Source organism: Python bivittatus, unplaced genomic scaffold (assembly GCF_059951505.1).
Source record: "Python bivittatus isolate LINGU-HERP-01145 unplaced genomic scaffold, Pbiv_v1 ctg000480_np1212, whole genome shotgun sequence".
NCBI lineage: Eukaryota > Metazoa > Chordata > Lepidosauria > Squamata > Pythonidae > Python > Python bivittatus.
In genome coordinates, this window is record NW_028277075.1 from 38,864,613 (window position 1) to 38,889,041 (window position 24,429).

Genomic DNA, 24,429 nt, shown 5'->3' on the forward strand with positions numbered 1-24,429 from the left:
TAAAGAAAATGAACATAAAAAGTGGCCAAAGATCTACCTATTTCTGTGTTTTGCAATGGATAGTTTTTTAAAAAAATAGGGCATAGAAATAACCAGTCTTCCCTTGCTTTATAGCTCTCCTCCAGGAAATTGTAACCACATTTTCATTCTGGCTGTAATAATATGGGGGCTTCAATCTGATTGCAGCAGGCACTGTGGACCTTTTTTTTTTTTGATGAGCCATTACCAATGTCAAAAGTCTGTGCTAGGGCAACTGATTAGGGCTGGTTAGTTAGTTTAACAGATAGCAGTCATGGGGTTAGGGTTACTCAATCCCTTTATTTTGCAAGATTGACTACTGTAACTCATTTGCATAACACTTGATAATAATGCATTGAATTCCATGGTGCCTTAATAGCCTTCTATACAATCCCCAAATCTGCTTTGGAGATTGGCAAATCTAGTAGTGCCAGTCTGGGGCTCTCACACATTTAATGAGCAGTCAGAGCTATAAGAAGATGGATTACATAAATTGCAGCTGAACAGTTTCACACTGCCATGTTTTCCTCTGCAGTTTTCAAATTGAAAAGGTTGCTGTGTTAAGCAGAATCAGAATCAGGGAGAGAAACATGGATGAGTGTAAGGAAGAGTTTAGGATTAACCTCAACATAAAAAATAAGAGAGTTTAACCTGTTCTTTTCTTCTGTCCCACCTTTCCTCTATGTATTTTGGCTAAAGAGTCTACCTCCAACTGATTTATAAAGGGGCTAAACTGGCCCATCATACAGAGGCACTTATGATCCTTGTTTCCACAATACTGGCCCAGATAAAGAGAGACAGGGTGAATATGGTCAGGTACATATGGGCCAATATCATGAGTCAGTTATTAGATAAAAGGCAGTTTGACCCACAGCTACATTTGTACTTACTGTCTACACAGAAGCGTGCCTAGCAGTCTAGCTCCCTAAGCAATATAGGATCCATTGAGGAAATTAAACCTCTTTCTAAGTTGCCCCTCTTCAGATTGTAATGTAATAATTCTCTGTCTCTACTGCTACACAAAAACATAATAAAATGATTGCATTATGTGACTTTTCCTCTGTACAACTTTTATAGTTGAATAAGCAAGTATCCATTGCGGCTATGATTACATTTGGAATTGTGATAATTGTTCTTCTTCTACCTGCAAGATCAAAGTGATATAGCAGTCCTAGGTGACCTCTTGGTCCCACAGTTGTTGCATCCTCTTTGAGGTTAATTCTGTCACTTACCTGTACAAAGCTGCTAAGGGGGGTTGGAATGAGATGCCATTTGCATGCAGACAATATCTAGCACTGTTTCTCCCTGTCACCTAAGTCAGGTGAGATAGTACAGATGTTAGACATTGTAAGAGGCTTAATGAAGATCCATAAACTGAAAGTGAATCCTCTGAGTTGGCAGTTCATAGTTCTGAGAATTGGATAAGCTTCTGGCTTTGATTTGGGCTGCACCACTCACATGTTTTTGGGATCCATCTCTGTCACAGTAACCTAAGATGTGTTTGTCCAGTTTCGGCTGAACCTTCAGCTGTAACCTCTTTTGGACAGGGGTGGCCTGGCTTCAGTAATCCATACTCTGTGAGATTCCAAGTAATCCTACCACAATATAGTTTATGTGGATCTGACCTTGAAAGTAACTTGGAACTGCTGGTGATGGACTTAAGTGCTATCAGGGACATACATTACAGACCTTGTAACACTGGTCTTAAAGGAATAGCATTCGTGTCTATAAGCTATTAGTCAAATTCCAAACATTTAATAGTGAAGTTTGGTTTAGCATACTGATGGCTTAACATACTGATATTTTCAAGTGTGTCTCTCCCAATATGCAGCTGCCTAAACATTAAGATTTGGAGAGGGCCCTTCTCAGCACTTGGTACATGGCAGAGATTCATTATGTGAAGGATACATACAGTGGTTCCCCCACTTCAGAATATACTCCCCACAAGGTCAGGTGGGTTCTATTACTGCCTACTTTTTAATGCCAGGTGAAGCCCTGGTATTTGATTCTTGTATTTGGGACTTAAAAATCACAGCCAGGCTAGGCCTTAATGTTCTTCATAAAAATATCTGATAGTCTGTTATTGGTGATTATTTCTGCTTTCAATTTCCAATCATTTTTTAATTTAACTCTATTTTATGTATTTATGGACTGTAACTGTCCGAATCCTCGCGACCACTCCTTCACACTGCTAGTTTGTTTGCTGCGGGTTCTGCCATCCCAGCAGATGGGGGGGAAGGTCAGAGCAGGGACTGCTAGGCACTGCTGAGCCATTACCAAGCTATCAGGAATACCTAAGGGCATAGTAACGAAGGAAATCTGAGAACCCCAACAACCTGCACAGGAAGGATTCGAAGATTGAGGGGGAAGGGGTAATGAGAGGACTTAAAATTAGGTTTTAGCATGTTGGGAATTTAGTTTCAGCTATTTCTTTGTGCCTTAGAGCTGTGTACTACCGTTTTCTCAATAAATCTACTTGTCTCTGAATCTGCGTTGATTTCGATGAGAGTTGCGTTCATTGGGACTGAGTACTGTGGTTCTCACAATAACCTTATAATAGTGTGTAGGCTGTAAATATTTTAATAAAAAATACTTTAAAAAAAATTAAACAGAAAAAAATGTCAGTAGGTAGTGTTTGCCTACCTGATATTTGAGATTATAATGTTCAAAAATAACATTCCCCCCCCCCCAAGGTCTAAAAGAAGTATAGTAGAATTCAGCAACTACAGAAATCTGCATATAGGATCAAGTGAATTTAAAATTATATTTAAAAGCCCCATTTTGATCAGGGTAGGTTTGATTATGAAAATAAAATTGATTGTACTCTTATCATTAAAAAGGATAAAGGAATAATGTAAGTTTATTGCCCAGGAACCCAAAATGCTATCTGGATACTTAATTTTGGATAGATAATATAGGACTTTCATCCTCAAATTGGAGCCGACTTCATCTAAAAAGATTGAATATTTTTGTTTAGAGATAGAATGGTACATAAAGCAGACAGTCAGCAAAGAAATTTAGACTTAAAAGCAACACCTGCTTAGTAACAACAAGGACACCAGCTAATTTTTAATCACTTTGGTTATTATCTGAAATCCTATCATCTCTATGAGCCTTGGAGGGAAAAAAAAGACACCAGATGGCTGAATAAAAGTTGTAAATGTTGATTTATGACTTTCACCCTTAGCAGTGGCATATTCAAAGGATCAGAATAATTGTTCTGATGCTACCAAGTCAAGCCAGCCATTATTTTGGTCCAATGGAAACTGCTAATGGTGCAAGATAACAGATTCTGTACTGTTTCTTGGAATCAGTTGTCTCTATAATCTCTTCTACTTTCTGCTTTGCATTTCCCTTAGGATGATATCGTTTCAAAATGGCTTTTCTTGTCAAAACACCTTGGCTTTCCCACCTTCTAGGTTGCCCACTGCAACAGCTTTGGTTTTTACATTATCATTATTCAATACAAATATAGGGCTGTTGTATCATCTGTGGCACTGTTCTCTTATTAGGGACTTTCTTTTGTGCCAGTACTATGAAACATGATGGATGGTTTCCAGCTTATTAAAAACAAAGTGTTATCCTTGTTATCCAAAACAGTCATGCTCACAGATTTATCTCACTTCCATGTTTTATTCTTAATAGTTTAATGTTTTGTTTACTTGTTTGCTTCTTTTTTTCCTTTCCTCAGGGAGTTACAGAGGGCTTACTTTGAAGCTGATCTATTTTACCTTCCAAACAAATTTGGGAGATAAACTGGGCCAAGAATGATCAGCCAAACGTTTCCCAGTGAGCTCATGGTCAAATGGGGACTTGAACCTGAATTTCCTGAGATCCGTTCAAAGATTTTAATCACAACCCTATACTCTTTCTAGTGTTGTGATAGTGATTCTGTCTACTATTCTTTGGAGAAACTAATTAATAACTATTGTATGTTTTTCTTGACATTCACTGTATTATTGTAGAATACTTTACACTGAGTACCAAATTTCAACCAGGATCAAAAGTGTACAATTTTGTTGCTTGAGATAAAGAACAAAATGCCACTCCCTTCCCATTCCACACATATTCCTTCAAGGGAACTAGATTCCTCTTGACTTCATAGATACAGCTGTGTGGTTTTCTTAACAATATCATAGGTGCTTTGTCATGGCCTTTACAAACTTACAAGCATAGCCTACAGTCTTGGTATTTCCCAATGATCTCTCATCGAAATATTAGGTAGATTTAACAATGTTTTGCTTCTGAGATCAGCCAAGATTGGATAAATACTGCCAACTAGATGGGTCATTCCATATATAAAAGCTAGCTGATCTGGTAATTAAATCTTAGCTCAGCATTGACAATAGGCTAATGTTCTCCTTCACACAGAGGAGCAGGCTGGATTAGAAGTCACGGTTCCTCCAAATCTTCTTTGTATTTCTCTAAGTTTCTTAGTATTGATTTGATGAATCAATTAATCTTGTTTTGTTCTTTCCTAACTACATTCATATTGCCAACTATTTTTTTCTCAGCCAAAGAGGCTTCCTAACTGTTCACCAAAATTGTTACCTTAGCAAATTTGTATCTGAAGGACTTCTTCAAAAAATTCATCCAATTTTTGAACTCTTCTCTGACACTTAAATATCTCAAATGTCTTATCTGTTCTTGGTATTTAATATTCTTCAGAGTTTTGTAAGACAATTCCATAATTCTTTTTCTCTTTCTGAATAGGTTGCATGTGTCAGATTCAGCCGGCACAGCAAGGCGAACGCCACTGCTCAGCTTTGCCTAGTCAATTTCACCGCCCCAGGCGCTAGCAGCGAAAAAGGGGAAGTTAGATAAACCATGAATTGATTGATGACAGGTGGCGGTAGTTAACTCTGGCTGAGAGCGGATACATTGTATCAGCGCCGGTTTCCCTTGAGCACTGCAGACAAAGAGAAGCGCAGCAGCTCGGAAGTGCAGCGATCAGCGTGCAATTGAGAACTCCCGGCTTTACGCGCAACAGGAAAACCCAACAAAGGCAACAATTGCACAACCAATAGACGGCAATCAAGAAGACAAAAGTACCGGACTGAATCTGCCATTTGGGTGAGGGGGGATTACTGCATGTAATCTGTGACTAAGCAAAGGGGTAAAGTGTGGGAACGGGGAAACTATAAAATACCATGTAAGTTATGCCAAGCCACCCTGGCTTTGTACCTACTGTGTTACACTCTAGTAAACTTCTTTGCTGAACTTGTGTGTCATGCGAGTTTCTTTGGAGCTGAACGGGGCAAACCTTACAGCATGCCTTTAAAAAACTCAGCTGCTGCCTGCCCAGCTATATGTAGCTAAGTTGCTATTTATCTACTTTGGCTTCATAAACTGTGGCCAACATATAAATACCAAAACTCTGCTTAAACTCTTTTCCCCAGCAGTGTGACCTAAGCATGGCAACCCTTCAAGAATCTTTATGAGTTCCATCACTTTTTGTGTGCGTGTTTACTGTTTCTCTTCTTTTCACCTTTGTACTGATAAAAGAATTAGTCTAACTGCAGCTCTTTTATTATTATTGATTTAATTACTAATCTACGGATCAATCATACAGACAGGCAGAGACTAATTACTGTTCTATAAACCAGTCATAGCTGACTCTTCCCATATGACTTCTAAATGTTTCTTAAAGTGCTACTCCCACAATACTATGTAAATACTAGCATGATATTTTTTTAGACTTGCTTGTAGAAATCCATACAGTATTTGTTCAGAATATAATAGAGATTGTGGTCTGAAGAGGTTTTATTTTTCCCCATTTTGTTTTGCTTTCACAAATGTTAAAGTGGATGAATTACAAGCCTGATGCAATTTATTAGGATTTAGGAGTGATAAAGAAAAACACACACACACCATTTTCATGGCTGAAAACAAACTTTGTAGTCAGACTGCATCTGACCCATTATTTAGTTTTAGTTTTTGTCTGTAATGTGTTTTTAAATTAATTTCAACTTTTGTGAATGCATTACAATTAAAGTATAGCTGGAGTGTATTTGTTACAATATGCATCTTATTTTGCTTTTTATCCTGGATTATGTATATCGATACCCTGAGAGGAAACATTTCTTTTGTGTTTGGTGTGTCCAGTAGAAATGCCACCAGCCAACAATTCTATAGATTCATAAAACCTTATTTTCTCTTGATCAATCACAAGGGTGTATTTATTTAAAGAATTGTTAAGCTTCCCCAAGACAGGCAGAAACTAGCACTAACTCCAAAGATCTGAACAAATACAGGAACTAAGCCTTTATTGTAATTCATGTATGGAAGCCATTACAGCCAGTTCACAACCTCTGAACAGATAGAAGATACAGAATTGATGCTCACTCCTGTTTTAACCCCTTTCTGTTCTTTATCAGTGCCTCTGCTTTGTGAAGACACTCTGGTCTTCTCCTTCTCATATTCCACCAGACTTTCTTTGTTTCATTATTCAGTGACTGAAATGCTTGATGTTGATTTGAGGAATCTTCACTGGTGATGCCAAATGAATGGATTTTAAAAGTTGCAGCAGGCCGACAAAAGTCTTCTACATTTAGCATTTTAAAGATTTTACTTAGCTGCTAACCAGATTGGCTTTGATTTTTTCAAAGGAATGCTTATAATGCTTGAAATTAGATACTCCTCTATACTTATGTAAAGATCTATAAGGATTGATATTTACTTGCCAGATTTTATGGAGATTTCCCATACTGATACAGCAACTTTCATTTTTCTGAATTATTGCATCTTTCTATTTGTTTAGAGTTACCCTTTCTAGCATCACCAGGCAGGATAACAGGTAACTTTATCTTTTTGAATGAGAGAGGCCCACTATGTGAGAAATTGCTTAGGCAGGAGAACAAATATGAGAAAGAAAAGTAGTTATGGCACAAATGGGATATTTAATTTGACTAAAACCAATACTGTTTCAAATCTTCCGCCAGCTTGCAGTCTTGATAAATCAGAGAAATGTTCTGTAAAGTTTATACTTTACAGAAGCCTAAGCAGGGGGCAGTTCCTCACTAACCTCAGCTGATTTTGAAAGATTAGCACTTGATATAATGAGCTATGGGAATAACCTTGAGAAACAGGAGGAAGAGTCACAGCTAAGACAAAGGTCAGATAAATGAAATCTGAGTCAAAAGCAGAAATGTAATTTGAAAAAGCATCTCAGGCTTGACCCTCCCTAGTTCTCTTGAAGATAAAGGCAGGAGAGGGGAGGTACATTCAGATTGCAAGATTCTGTTACTGGAACCCTATAATAAAAGTAGTATTAGTATTCATAACTTTGGTTTCCTAGTCTGGCCTATCTCGAAGGGCTGACACTTGGATGAAAGATCACAAGAAAATGTGTAGGCTGAACATGAAAAGACAATGGCAAATCACTTCTGTAGTTCTGCCAGGAAAGCTACATAGACATGCTTGTGAAATCACTGCAAGTCAAGTTTGACATGAAGAAGAGTTTACTTTTACTATGTAGGAAGGATTGAATTGATTCTGACTTAAATTTTAAATATAGTTACCTGGAAAGTATTAGAATGAAATGCAGCATAGTTTGGATATTTATCAAGAGATGCCTTGTATTCAGAAAAGAAAAGAAAATATAGCTTGAACTGTGCTGATTATTTTGGGAAAATAAATAGTAATCAATAAATCAAAAATTAATTTAGTCCAAGACCAAACACAATAAAAAACCAGCATACAATACAATAACTATAAAAACGAATTTTAAAAATTGTGATAAAATCCTAAAACAACTAACAATTAACAATTAGTAACATGAGGGAGGAACCAGATGACTTATACTAGGTATACCTATTGATAAGAATTTTGCAATCTTCTTGAGAGTTCTCTGTTACCCATGAGAAGGGTAATAGCCGCCTGGCCACAATGGCAATTAGAGCTGTTAATAGTTGGAAATATTAAACTTGACCACCATTAGGTGTACAGTGGACACTTTAACAGCACATGAGATATGGATTCTACCTCCAAGTCTAAAGAGAAACAAATTTTGCTTTCACATGGAGGCTTATATATTTACCAGTTGTTGTCCCAGTAGGTGGCACGCCAATTCTGACCAAAGTAAATGGTTTCCTATGTTGAGCATGTAAGATATTTTAAAAAGTATCTAGGGACAGTCCAGGGAACAGGAGCAATTGTGCTATAAAAGCGATTGGAGAGTTTGGCTCTGTCAAGTTGGATATCTAGGTCCTAAATCCTCGGCTTTTAGGGTTTTATCAAGTCCAAAAGCAGTTAATGCTGACCAAGTAAGACTGCAATATGCCAAATGATCATTAATTTGTCTTCTTTGGTTGGTAGAGAACCTATCTAGCAATGTGAGTTTGGCTAAGGAAGTTCCCCAATAGACTTGCTTTGGCCAGAATCTAAGACAACAAAGTCTTAATCGTCCCTAAGGGAAATGCAGCCTAATTCTAGTTGTGTTAGAGTATTGGAAGTTGAAAAAGGAACTCATAGTAAGATTTTCAAGAATTTTGATTGGATTGCTTCTAAACTAGGAGAATCCTTATAAATACATGAGCAATATATACTGTCAAACTCAGAACTTTGACTTTTAATAGTTTAATAGCAATTTATCAAATTGACCTGCAAATTTAGCAATTGGAAGGAATGATTTTAGGGCTTCTACGAGAAGCTCTCTTGTTTGAGTAGACTAGCAGGTAGAAGATTGAAAATAGACACCTAGATATTTAAAGGATTCTACTTGTTCAACGAGTTTGCCATTGATTGTCCAACTAACTGGGGACTTAAAGTATTTCCTAGAGAATACCAGTACTTCTGTTTTAGAATAAAATTATTCCATGAATTTTTTGTTGTTGCATATAAATGAAGTTACAGTGTCTGTCTCTCTGTCTCTCTGTCTCTCTGTCTCTCTGTCTCTCTGTCTGTCTGTCTGTCTGTCTGTCTGTCTGTCTCTATCTATCTATCTATCTATCTATCTATCTATCTATCTATCTATCTATCTATCTATCCATCCATCAGAATCTTGCTCCCTGACTTTGATAAGGCATAAGGGTGGAACGTTTTATGTTCAGAAGAACAAAGCTAACTATTTGAGAAAACTATTTATAATATTTACATAGAATTAGAAAATGTTAAAAACCAGCTTGCAGAAACATATCATTGTTATATTTTAATTGAATTCTGTGGGGTGACTGAACTATTCCTTTTACATAGAGTCCATAGTAGAATTTTCCTTTTACATAAATTCCATAGCAGAATTTTCCTTTTACATATATTCCACAGGCGAACATTCCAAAGAGGAGTTTGATTTCAATGTAGCAGAGACATTTACAGACTATGATACATTAGTGTTTTCATCCATATTGACTTATCCCTAATAATTAACTATTTATTCAGTCAGTTTAGTGAGACATACTGTAAATGTGCAAGCAGCAAAAAAGACTGATCATTGAACATTTCAAGAACTGTGATTACAATTGTAGAAAAAAGATTCAATGTTTATTTATTTAAACTTTATGGAAATAAATGAATAAATAAATACATAAATATTTTGGTGATGCCATTTTCATGTTAAAAATGGTAACTATAAAAACACACGAATGCCCACAGTCAACTTCATACCAGGCATAGTAATAAATCTCACCACTCCAGACACTCAACCCCATATAATCAGGAATTTGCTTGCAATCACAGCTTACAGATGTGACAAGGGTAGAAAAAATTGCTTTATTGTAGACAAGAAAAAAGTCATATATGCACCCAGAAAAACTGCCTCCTGCAGAACATAGAAATCAATATCTATATAAATGTCTCTCCAGGGTTTAAACTCTAGGGCTTTTCTTCCCACCTTTTTGTGTCAAAGGATTTTGTGCCATCCTTTTCCTGATCCTGAGAATTGGAAACATCTTCTCAATGCTTACATAATGGTTCTGTCTCCCCTGAAGAGTGATGGTTCCCACCTTGCCAGCATCAGCCTTTACACACAACTTACAAATGCCTACAAAACATGAATAATTCCAAAAAAGTGTTTTTCTGAGATATAGTCCAACAACTACTACTACTAGTACAACACTAAACATTAAAAGACCATTCCTAGGGGAAAATCAAGTTTTTGAACTTAAGGTTAAAAAACTCAGTAGAAAGTTCTTTAGTGCTCATTCACCTAGTGATTCAGGATGATGGCACAGAGCAAACCTTCTGTAAATGAAATCCATATGGTTTTATGGGACTGTCTTTAAATATAGGAGAAAGTATATTTTATCTTCCCCTTATTTTGGTGAGCCAGAAAAAAAAAATTAAATGTAATATATTTTATACTATACTAATTTATATATTAACTGAGATTTCAGTTCCCCTTCTTCCTTATTTTGCTGAGCCAGAAAAAAATATATTAAATGTAATATATTTTATACTATACTGATATTATATATTAACTGACATTTCAGTTCCCCTTCTTCCTAATCAAGGAATCATACCCAGTGATATCTTATATATGGGTATAGGTTTTATCTTATAAAACCCATCTTATATGGGTTTTTGTACTGGAGATTTTACTTCATAAGCTGTCTGGAGTCACTGTGTGTGAGTTGGGCGGCCATATACATTTGTTAAAAAAATCAGTCCTATGATACACTGGCATTCTAAGGATCTTCCTTCCTTCTCTTGATATCTCTCAGAACAGCATTTTTTTATCACATCAACCATGATGTAAGATTTAGAATGGGACTTGAATGAAAAAGGCATATTAGAAAATGAGTTGGTCACTAGTGAAAAACTAGAGCTGAAGGAACATTACAGAGACCCAGAGATACTCATAGAAAGAGACTTTGTCATCTAGTTTCAAGAAGTGTGGTAGCCATTCAGAGAAATTACAAAACAGCTGAAGACTGAGACCAATGAAGTAAGTGGAAACCTATGGAATATAAAATTATTTTGCATGTTTTTAACTCCATAACTTTAATTAAAACTAGAAGGCCTCTCAGGCAAACTGTCCTGAAATACTGGTTATAGCAAACTCATGAGATTAACAGGGTTTGTTTGTTTTTTTGTGCTGTGGAATATCAGTTTATTTTAAAATTCTCCTTCAAAGATGTTATTAGTTACTATTAGACAGCTATGTTGATTTTAATGAGAGATGGGGTGGGGTGGGGGAAGAAATGCATTAATGACACATACCTTTAATAAAAAGTAACTAGTTTCCAGTAAGTAAAGTAAATGAGCAAAAAAAATGCTAGCTTAGGTTGTAGAGTTTGTCAAGGAGTTTAAGGGAGAAACCCCTAAATTTTATTTATTTATTTATTTCTCTTTACATTGATAGTGTGTAGTTGAATAACTTGAGAAACTGAGAATGGGATAAGAATTAAAGCTTTTCTACTGGTGGTGACTTAAGAAAAGAAGGGAAAAAGAATGGACGTTATAGTTGTTTGTGTGATTTTTTTGTAAATTTATTATTAAATTAACAAACAAAAATAAGAGCAATACAACAATACCAATACTAACAAGAACAATCTAGAAAAAGAGAAAAAGGAAGAGGATCCATATATTAAGTCCCTATTTAATATACAGCTAGCACAGACTTTTAAATATTATTGAATCTGCAAACATAATATTTTTCTCATTTGTATGATATAAGGACATTTCAAATATTGACATAAAACACAACTCTTGAATCCACTCTTTAATATCTAAAGTCTGGTTTTCTTTTCACCTACATGAGATGATTTTCTTAGTTGATCCCCAGGCTTGGTCGAAGTTCTCCATAAAATGTGAAAATGCATATGTTTAGAATATATTCAATATGTTTATTATATTTTAATTGTTAGTATTATTAATTATTAGTTAATTATGTTTACATGTTTAAAAACTATCTTTGTCCCCAAAGTTGTGTAAATATATCTGGCAATCTGAGATCAAAAGGAAACAAAAATCTTATAAGTAAAAGAACCATCAAATTTCTTACAAAGTCAACACAAAAATCTGATATCCATACTTTTTAAAACATTATTTGGGGAGTCCATGTATGTGAAAAAAAAAAAAAAATCTGATGAGTTAGCTTTGTTCCTAAATCATAAGAATATTTAACATTTCTTAAATGTTTAGCATTTCTTAAAACGTGAGCTGCTTGGTTTTCCAAAATTTGATATCCCAATTCCTTGTTCTATAAGTCATATATTACCAAAATTAACTTCAATATATTATTTATTTATTTTTTTTTAATAAAGATGACTTGTCAGTTGTACTTCAGGAACAGTTTCTCTTAAACATCCTGTGCTGAGATGGAAGATGGAAGCCCTGAAGAAAGGACCTTGCAGGAAGACTTGTGGGCTATTGAGGAAAATGAGAGTAATAATAATGGGATCTATAAAGTGATTCAATGACACTTCAAAAAGTACATTGCCTCATAAAATTTAAACTTTGGATAAATTCTTGATGACTGTAAAATGACATCCATGTCATTTTTCTTGGCAACAGGGTGCAAGTGGTTTGTCACTGATTTTTCCCAGGATGCTGTTTTGATTTCCCAATATGCTCTATTTCATTTATTTATTCATTTTCTATTGGTTTTTGTTCCAAGCATTCAAAGCCTGCTTAGGTTTTTGACAGAGCTGGCTAAGTGCTGCCATCTTCTGTGACCAACCGTTTAGTACAGATAGGTAAATATGATTCAGTAGGTATAAAGGAGACCTGGTGAGATGACCCCATGACTGACATGTAGCAACTGAGGAATATAGTTTGTTTGAAGGAAACATGAGCAATAGAAAGAAAGGAGTTGCATTGTTTATGATAAATATCTACACCTGCTGAAAATTCAAAGTGAATGAACTTGGCAGTGCTGGAGAGAGCATCTGAGTTAAACTGAGTAGAAAAACACATAAAAACAATAGAGTTATTGGTGCCTATTATTGCCCATACAATCATAGAGAAGTTGTGGGTGATGCTTTCCAAAAGCCAATTACGAATCTTTCAGAAAGGCAGAAAGTGGTATGGATGAGGGAGTTCAATCACCCTAACATCTGTAGGGAGATAAAATCTGCCAAGTATGGCTCTTTCAAGTAATTCCTGACTTGTCTAGCTGACAGCTTTTTCCTTCAGAAAGTGGAGGAAAGCACACAAGTGTCAAATAACCTTCACTTAATCCTAATCAACAGAGAAGACTTAGTCAACTAAGTGGAAATAACAGAAACATTGGGGAATGCAATCATGTTTTTGATGTTAAAGGAAACTCAAATTAAGAGTCAATTTTAAAACATGTATCCTGGAGTTCAAAAAAGTAGATTTTAATAAAGTTAAAACTCTGATAAGCAGGATTCCACAGTAAAGGAGGAAATGGGGAAAGCAGCTCAAAGGGGAAAGCTTATCTTAAAAAGGAGATAGGAAACTCCAGTTGCAAACAATTAGAACACAGGAAGAAAAAATGGGGAACAGCAGAAGGAAATGGGGCTTCATGAGGGAATGATTAACAACAGCAACAACAACAACAACAACAACAACAACAACAAAAACAGTGAAGAAGATGCACTGAAGCTAGTATACCATGAAGACTTACTGAATACTGAAGAGAGTAGGAAAGTTGAAGAAAGAGACAGAGGGGCTAATTCTGGCTGTACAAGACCAAGCCTTAAGAACAAATGCATACAAAGCCAGAATGGAAAAGACAGCAATAGAAAGCAAATGCCGCCTCTGCAAAGAACCTGAAGAAACAGTGGACCACCTAGTCAGATGCTGCAAGAAGATCACACAAAGTGACTACAAACAATGGCATAACAGAGTAGCAAGAATGGTGCACTGGAATATCTGCAAGAAATACTACCTGCCTGCAAGCAAGAACTGCTGGCACCACAAAACAGACAAAGTAATAGAAAATGAAGAAGCTAAAGTGCTCTGGGACTTTAGAATTCAAACAGACAAGCACCTGCTACACAATAGATTTAACAATTGTTGATAATAAAGACAAAAAACTCTGGATAGTGGACATTGCAACATCTGGAGATAGCAGAATAGAAGGGAAAGAACTAGAGAAAATCACAAAATATGCACAAAAACCTGCAAATAGAAGTAGAATACCTATGGCAAAAGAAAGCAAAGACAGTACCAATAGTTATGGGTGCCTTAGGTGCAATCCCAAAACATCTAGAGCACCACTTGAAGACCTTCAGCACTGACAAAATCACCACCAATCAATTGTAAAAGGCAGCTTTACTTGGAACAGCTTATATCCTGTGATGATACCTTTAACACCATCAGATAACAACATCTGCCTATCCCAGGTCCTTTGGAAAGACTCGATGGATAGATAAAAATGCCAAATCCATTCAAAACATCATGCAATGAGTACAAAAAGGGCTTCCTGAGATATATTGAAGATGGCAAAATGCTAACAGCCCCCAAAAGGCAGAACTACTCCTATTTTCCTTTAATGTTTGCCTACAATGGACTATGTATTGCATCAGGGTATTATGAAGAATGGGATGAAAAAGCAGGATTGAAGCTTTAGCCTGATAGACACTCATATTTATTTTGCATGAATTTAAATTTCCAGAGCAAGTTGAAGGAACTGTCTGGTGATTTGTTGATGTATCCAAGAAATGTTGGAAAGCCAGTAAAGTGCCAGATGACTGGAAGAAGGATCCCCCCCCCACACTATTTTCAAAAAAGGAGGAAGTAAGATCCAGGAAATCACAGGGCAGTCTGCTATTAATACCTGGGAAGTTTACAGAGCAGATCATAGAGTGAATGATCTGTAGGCAGGTTGAAAACAATTGGGTAATTTTGTTTATATATTTACCTGTCTTGTATCTTATTTCAGAATGATTCTTGGTGATTAACAATATAACATATTCAATAAAACATCCATAGTAAACTAATAATTTAGTCATTAACTTAAAAATGCATCAGTAATTGTAATAAATAGGCTATTGCATTATTTACCAATTGTAGTTTCTGAGTAGTCTTCAAAGGCACTCTCCTGTAGAGTACATTACAGTAGTCCAACAAAGCAGTCATGGTGGCATGAGTTACTGCTGCAAAATCCTACCGCTCAAGGTAGGGCCACAACAGATGTATCACCCAAAGATGGGCAAAGGCCCTCCTGGTCATGGCTTCCACCTCCCACCTAGTAGTAGCTGTGAATCTAAAAGAATCCCTAGACATGGACCTGCTCTCTCAAGGGTACTGTTTCTCTCTCAAGCACCAACAATGATAGAAATTGGCACCTCCATCTTGCTTGGGTTCAGCTTCAGCCTGTTTCATTCTATCCAAACCCAAATAGCCTCCAAACACTAAAACAAGACTTTGACAGCATCACAGACTCAGACCAGAGTTATAATACTATCAGCAGCATACAGATAATAGTTTAGTCCAAAGTGATAGATGGCCTGTCTCAGAGAGTTCATGTGGATGTTTTAAAAAGCTGTGATGATAGGAACCCCCCACCCCCCCGAAACACACACACATTACCTGGATAGTAAAAACTGAACAACAGATTTTTCCTGATGGTAAAATCCATACAACAATGGAACAATCTACCTAAGGAAGATGTGAGTTCTCCATCTCTGGAGGTTTGTATGACAACCATCTCTCAAGGATTGTTTAATTAGTTTTCCTGCACATTGCAGAGAGTTGGACAAGATGGTTGTTTTGGTGACTTTCGACTACACATTCTCACATGATTCTATGATTCTTTGAACAAATGAATAATCACTAAGCTGAGCTCTTTTTACCTATGACCACCAGCTGGAACTGCCCACTTAGGTAGGAGTGGAATTACTGCAATCCAGTGTCCCCATTTCCCAACCCTCAGAGGTAATCCAGATGGATACCATGGCTGATGGTATTGAAGGCAACCCAGAGGTCTAAAAGAGGCAGGAAGAGTGGGCTACTTTCAGGCAGGTCTTGTTGAAGGTCATCTGCCAGCATAAGCAATGAGGTTTATGCCTTTGTCTCAGGTCTAGATAATCCCTCTCCCTGTTGTATTCTGTAACTGATTCACTCCCAATAAACTTGGAAAGGTTGGGGATTGGTTGATAATTGTCCAATATGTCAGATCCAGGAAAGGCCTCAGGAGAAGAGAACATTCACAGCCTCTTCTAAGACTGTAGACATCATCCATTTCCAAACTTTCTGGATCCAGCCCATAATACATATATCCTGACTCCAGTAGAGCCTTCTTGCTTCCCTGGCTGTCGCTCAGGGTGCAATCTCCAAAAGCCCATAGATCCATGAACCCCAAAGTATTATAGGACAGTCCTTTCTGCCATAGCCATCACAATCATCGCTTCACCCCAGGATGCAGGAAATAAAATAACTCATTTAAATTATGGAAAGACAGATTCAGATTGAATCTGTTTTTTAAAAGCTTTCTAACAGTTATAGCAGTTTTTTGGTAGAAACAGTTTCCCAGAAAGATAGCAGGCTTCCCTTCTCTGGATAAATGCAAGCATAGACTAGACAGTTACCTGTTGGACCCTTTACAAGTCCTAATCCTATATCTTTATCCATATTAACTATGTAATGACAGATATTCATGTAACAAGTTAGATAAATGGTTTGCTTTGTTTTTTGGAATGCTGGTTTTTTTTTTTGTATAAATGGAATGGGCATCTTGTACTTACTAGGATGACACATAGGTCAGGGAGCTTAAAGTCTGTTCTCCTTCCTTCATATCACAGCCTCGGCTTACTCTGGTGTTACTACCTACTGTGTGGGCAGGATAACAACAAGTTCTGCATTTTCATCCTCCACCTGCTGTTCTTACATGTTTATTTGCATAGCCCTTCTGTCTTTACCTCACACAGCCTCAGTGCCAAAGGGATTGCCAAGATTTCAGCACATGCTGGGGTAAAGATGTTGTGTGTCTTGTAATATTAAGTTAAATTCATATTATTATGGTAATTTCTGACAGTGATAATAGCAGTGCTTTTTACATGGTTTCTACCTGTTCTTCCTGTGGTTTCTCTCAAGTCCCATCACTTCAGATATAAAACACTGCAACTATGAAGTGATATAGTTTTAAGAGAAAGAATACTCATGTGGAATAATTGGAAAGGGATCCATTTCAGATGCCTTTGGATATATTCAGGATAGGATAATTTTACAGAAGAAGGAACATTTCTAGATCAATCTGGGAGTGTATTTTTCATCCTGTTAAGGAGAAATCTGATGATACTGTCAACAGGTCAGATGGTGTCAGTGTGTCAGGATGGATTGGTTGATGTGAGAAGCTAGCAAATAATATTATGGTTTAACATTAATGGTGTTCATTAATGTCAATCTGTTGCCTGAAGGAACCAGAAATTCCCAAACATTTGATGTGGGCGTTTTCTGCTATAATCTACCTTAATTAGAGAAACCATATTTTCATGGATAGGACAGGAATAGATTTTCATTCAGGATTCTTTCCAAATGTACTGCCATTTATTGCATATGAGGATGTTATACACCTACATGTTTGAGATACAGAATTTAGGGAGAAAGGCTACACATATACAGTGATACGCTGTGTTGGTTCTACTCTATCCAAATTAATATGCATAGGTTGGGAAAGAGGTTGGAATTACAATCTTTTCCCTTCTGTCATATTCATTGTCAAGGCATGGAATGTCTTAAAAGGATATTTTAATGAAGTACTTTCTTCTTAATTTTTTTCTTTTTTTGACAGACTCAGGGTGCAACTCCAGCGACAAAAGTATGGCTTCAAGAGTACAGGAATAATTACCTATATGCCCCATCCATTAATAATTCCATATTACTGCCAAAAACAGTACATGGAATATACCATGTAGTTGCCAAAAGTTGTGCTCAACTTGGGGAAAGCTCTTCTAAAAACCTCTGAATAGATTTGTATTCATTAATTCCACTTTATCTTTAATCAACTCTGAACATGTCCTGATCCCCAACATCTTATTTAAGCAGGAAATAAGTACTTGAAAGCCACCAGGAAATGTACCAGACTACACTGATCTGTCCAGGTAGTTGCTAGGAATTAAACTCAACTCAAGAAAATCTTCACTTTTTCAGAACTGAAGCAATAATTTAGAAATTGTGTGCACTTTTATGATATATCATTTTTACAGTAAATGCAAGCTCAATAAGATGCCCTTTGCAGGTATATCTTCAGAAATATAGATAATTTAAGCCCAATTACTCAGGTAAAAAGTTGCCTTTGGGGGCAAAAATTGTCATAAATTTAAGCTTACAGTAATTTTTATTGGCCTGATAGTTTAACTATGATGACTTGTTTGGAAAATTTCAATATTGGGGCTTGCCAAAATATAATTGTTTAATACTGTATGTTACTTCTAATTGATAAGGAATGGTCATAATTACTTGGGCTGTGCAAAGCTTCGAGGGGATGCTTTATTGCAACGATGTTTTGAGTGACATTCTTTTGCAAAAACACCTTCCTCTTCCTACCAGCTGCACTCTAAAGTGGGTAAGACTATCCATACATTGGTGTGGGATTATACTGAATTTCAAAGTTTAGAATGTATATATTGGTATGTGGTATCAAAGCTTGCTAATTGCTGTATTGTCTATTATTTCCTTATTTTACTTTCTTGGGTTACTTATGAGGAGGGTTGGTGTTTTTTTTTTTTTTTGGTTAAGTTCTCACTGAAAAAGAATTAAAATACTTTCTGCTGTCCTGTGAACTTTCTTTCATGATTTTTTTCTCTGTATCTCCTACATTGAAGGAAGTAGAAACCAAAGCCCATCAGGTCCCCCAGGAACCTTCTCCCTCAATAATCTTGTCTGCTGTGGAACCTATCCATGGAATTCTGGTCTTCATTAATCACTCCAAAGTGGGGACTGAGAAGACATATATTGCTAGATCTTAATGTAACACTCCCTCCTCCATTTCACCTTTATTCATATGACAGTTGTATACACTGGGGTAATCCCAAGCTGAAAAATAGCTAGTTAATCCCCTCCTGTTTTGGGGGGAGGGAATAAGGGCTGTGAATGGCCTTTATATTTTAAAACAGTTTTAATTCAAGGTTTTAAACCATTTGAGCTAATATAGGAGAAATTAAACTGCAAAACATTCAGATCATTTCTTGAAATCACAGTTTAACCTCCATGTCTAAACCCCTGAAATTTCATCACTGCTGGAATATGTTTTAGCTATATTAATCCATTTTGTATATTTTTGTTTTTACTGATATGTATTTTAGTATCTTCCTCTTTTCTCTGTCTCTGTTATTTCTCTTCTTTGGTTCATAAAAAGTGTGTGAAAAGTGTGAAAAAGAAAGTACACCCTCTTTGAGTTCTATGGTTTTACGTATCAGGACATAATAAAAACCATCTGGTCCTTAGCAGTTCTCAAAAGTAGGTAAATACAACCTCAGATGAACAACAACACATGACATTTTACACCATGTCATCATTTATTTTACAAAAAGAAAGCCAAAATGGAGAAGCCTTGTGTGAAAAACTAAGTATACCTTATGATTCAATAGCTTATAGAACCACCTTTAGCAGCAATAACTTGAAGTAATCATTTTCTGTATGATTTTATCAGTGTCTCACATGGTTGTGGAGGAATTTTGGCCCACTCTTCTTTACAACATTGCTTCAGTTCATTGAGGTTTCCGGGCATTTGTTTATGCACAGCTCTCTTGAGGTCCTGCCACAGCATTTAAATCGGGTTGAGGTCGGGACTTTGACTGGGCCATTGCAACACCTTGATTCTTTTCTTTTTCAGCCATCTGTGGTAGATTTGCTGGTGTGCTTGGGATCATGGTCCTGTTGCATGACCCAGTGTTGGCCAACCTTTAGCTGTCGTACAGATGGCTTCACATCTGACTCCAGAATACTTTGGTATACAGAGGAGTTCATGGTTGACTCAATGACTGCAAGGTGCCCAGGTCCTGTGGCTGCAAAACAAGCCCAAATCATCATCCCTCCACCACTGTGCTTGAAGGTTGGTATGAGGTGTTTGTGCTGATATCCTGTGTTTGGTTTTCGCCAAACGTGGCACTGTCCATTATGGCCAAACTTCTCCACTTTGGTCTCATCTGTCCAAAGGAGAGTGTTCCAGAAGTCTTGTGATTTGTTCAGATGCAACTTTGCAAACCTAAGCCATGCTGCCGTGTTCTTTTTAGAGAGAAGAGTCTTTCTCCTGGCAACCCTTCCAAACAAACCATACTGGTTCAGTCTTTTTCTAATTGTACTGTCATGAACGTTAACATTTTACATGCTAACTGAGGCCTGTAGAGTCTGAGGTGTAACTCTTGGATTTTTTTGCAATTTCTCTGAGCATTGCATGGTCTAATCTTGGGGTGAATTTGCTGGGACATCCACTCCTGGGAAGATTGGCAACTGTCTTGAATATTTTCCACTTGTGAATAATCTTCCTCACTGTAGAATGATGGACTTTAAATTGTTTGGAAATGGCCTTATAATACATCCCTGATTGATGGGCAGCAACAATTGCATCTCTAAGATCATTGCTAATGTCTTTACTCCTTGGCATTGTGTTAACACACACCTCAATGCTCAAGACCAGCAAACTCCTAAAGCTTTGGCTTTTATAGAGATAGTCACACTTGCTGATGATCAATTGATCAAGGGCATTTGATTAGCAGCACCTGGCTGCTACTTAGCCTCTTCATACCTATGGAAGCAATAAGGGTATACTTAGTTTTTCACACATGGCTTCTCCATTTTGGCTTTCTTTTTGTAAAATAAATGATGACATGGTGTAATATGTCATGTGTTGTTGTTCATCTGAGGTTATATTTACTTACTTTTGAGAACTGCTAAGGACCAGATGATTTTTATTATGTTCTGATACATAAAACCATAGAACTCAAAGAAGGTGGACAGATAGGTAGATGACAGATAGATGACAGATAGATAATAGATAATAGATAATAGATACATACACATACACATACACATATAAATATACATATACATATATACACGCATACATATCCATCATTCGTTCAAGTCATTGAATTCCACTTCATTTGATGCAGATTTTAGGTTAGAAGAAAATCTGGCTGCTTTGGCTTCAGAAGCATAATGGAGAGGACATATTTAAGAATCATATAAACATTTGAATATGTAGTCATAACACTTTGAATATGTAATCGTAAAACTATGTTAATGCCTTTTAGCCAAATGAACAGTGTTTCTGAAAAGTGTAAAATTGCTGCGGAGCAATAATTTGCATAATGTAGTAAAATATAATTCACCATTTACTCACTGACAAACCATGGCATTGGATATTTCTACCATGAGCATTCTATGAATTTGTAATCTGTGTTCATGACAGAGACTGACATTGAATCCTAAGCAAAACAGTCTTCTTCGAATATTACTCTAATTCTTCATAGCTATGTAAAATGAATAAACAGTGTTGTCCTTTTTAACAGTAGTTTGTGTTCAGTAACCACAATAAAAAGGAAGGAAACAAGCTATCTACTGGACACAGTATTTAGTATGTGAATGAGAAGCATGAATGGCTGGCTGGAGTACTGAGTTATCCATGAAGTCATGCAAAACAACTAATTTATACATGGGGAAGAACTAGGTCTATGGTGTGCCAGGTCTATGAAGATTGTGTTTTCATCAAGCACAGATACTGAATTGGATTATAAATGGATGTTTAATGCAAACAGACAACTCTCATGTTCTCTTACTGTGTTTCTCTGTGTGGGGATAATATTATAGGCTTTTGGTCTTAGACGAGTATTACCTAGTGCTGCATAGAAAAATTATCTTGTTGTTTTTCCTATCAGTTCTAATTCAGTTTAATGAAGGAGAATTTGTATTATACATTCTTTCAAAGAGGGAGATAATGGTTGTGAAATTTTGTGAATGGCTGTTCTTCCACTTATTATGCGGTACCCAAAAGTTGTATGAGGGTTGAGTTATGAGGTAATCAAGAGTTGTCTCTCAAATGTATACATACACACAGAGAGACACAGACACAGACATAAACATAAACATACAATTATGGCCATGTATATTTGCGTCTTCCAACAAAGACACTGTCCTTCACCTCAGTTAAGATTTTTAGTAAGTTTATAATTTCTATCTCCATCCATTTCTGAATAAGATGTCCCCCTCTTGTTTTTTTTTTCTTGACTTAACAGATATATTTCAGTTTGAATGTTCATGTGTTACTTATGAATAGTGCATGCAAACTGCCAATTCCTTGTCACGCCAAGCAATCCTCTAAACACTTCCAATGATATGTAGCACTTGCATTCAGGTTGCAGGCTGGCAAAACTTTTCAGACCCTTGGCTGCAGCACCACATGGCATATTTTGGGAGTGGGCTTTGCACGTAGTGACAGAAATCGAAGTCATGAATATTTACCTAAACACACAAATGTGGAGGCAGAGATAATAAAGCCTAAGCATAATAATAACAACTAACTGCATACATGCAGAATGAATACTGGGCCTAAATTTATTTTATTTTATATAGTTTAGTTTTATTTTGATTTATTTTATTTACCACCTCAGTTGCCAAACAGCTCCAGGCAGCATACAAAAATAACAGAACAATTTAAAATAGGCTCAACCAATAAGCAAATATACCACATTGCTCAACCACATTGAGCAACAGCAATACAAACAGCTTATACCAGCATGATCACATATCACCCTGTTTAAAATCTGTTGAAAAAGTCAGGTCTTCATAACAGGGTCAGGACTCTATGGACTGTGGAGGCAATGCAGTTCCAAAAGTCAAGGGTGGCAACAGAGACAGCGCATATCCACGTCCCCCAAGATGGCATTGCTTTGCTGATTGGATCTAGAGTATCCTGACCCTGCCAGATCTTACCAGAAAGGCAGAAACAATTGGGAGAGGTAATCTCATAGGTATCCAGACCCTAAGTCATATATCTGAATTTAATAACCCAACTTCTGCAATTTTCAAATCTGGATTTTGAATCCATATAGAAGTGAGCTTATTCACCCTGATCAATATGATTTCATACCCCGATGAGTCATGAGATGTTTCTGTCTGTAACTCTTTCCTTGCCAAGTTTATTAAAGAAGAGTTCCAGCTGTTGTAGCACTATTGATGTTGATATGCATTGCTTATGGAGCATAAGGATATACCAGTTCTGCTAAATAAACAGGAAACATGATAAACTGGGCTGTGATTATGCTCTAAATTATATAATTTAAATTATCAACAGCAGGAAATTATGGATTTGGAGTATAATTTATGTGATTTATAAATGGAATCAATGCATTTCAGTTCGGGAGTAAAATGTACCATTGCTTAAAATTTGCTTTTATAATTTTTTTAACTTGCTAACTTTTATCTTAACAGTAATAAGAATGATGCAAGATGAAAAATTTAACCTGATTTTGAGAATGCTTAACTGCCCGAGAGAGGAAAGTGTTTTTGGAAATGTTTTGGAACTTGCAGATATCTATTTCTCTACTTCCTGCACCTGGACCTTTCAACTTCTGTCAGTAAGAATGTTCTCCTAGTGAAATTAGTCCCCATTTTCTTCTGCCATTAATATTCCTCTAGACCATAACTTATGACTACAATGCAGTCTGCTTTACCAAGACTTTCCCTCAGTTATGTATCTTCTTTCAAATATGTATTACATATATGATATGTAATGTTATTTACTGAATAGCTTTTAGGCTTCCCAAGATGCTTGAATTGATATGCACATGAACTTATGGCTTGAATAAATAAATAAGTAAATAAATAAGATGGAAGGGGAATGAGGAAAGATTGAAATAAATAAGCGATAGCTACAATGTTGCTACATTCTAGTGTGGATGAAAATATCAAACTGAATAGTCCCCTGAAAGCCATATCAGATATTTATCTGTGTCTCAGAGATACATAAATACATTTCTGTACCACATAGGAGAGAATTTGGTGCCTTTTGTTTGAATTTTGCTTTTTTTATCACAGATGTCCTTCTTCAGCCTCAGGTAAACACCAAAGGACTTTACAGAATGCTGTAAAATTTTACAATCTGAACTCAATTAAAGTTCCAAAGAACTTTAGACTAAATTGGAACCAACTGGGATGAAGTACCAGCCAAAAGCTGATGATCAATGTCATGTCGCAGGCCAAATTGAATTAATACCTTTAGTTTTTAATTTCTTCTAGTATTTCCATCCAATTCTATTTCCTGAACTGTCACCTGGCAACAGCCATTTCATCAAGCTGCAAGAGAAGGTGATGAAATGGGAATTCCATGAGTTCTACTGAAAGATTAGTTTCATCAGATTTCTTCTCTCCTTGAACTGTTATCCAGTTGATCATTATAAGAAGGCCTTTCTTTTTTCATTTTGGTTGATGATGATGATGATGATGATGATGATGATGATGATGATGATGGATGATGCCTGTGGGCAAGGGTTGTATTGATTTTACTGATCATAGATAAGCATCTGCAGAGGGAGTCAACAGTGTCAAAATGGCAGCTGAAATCCTGCC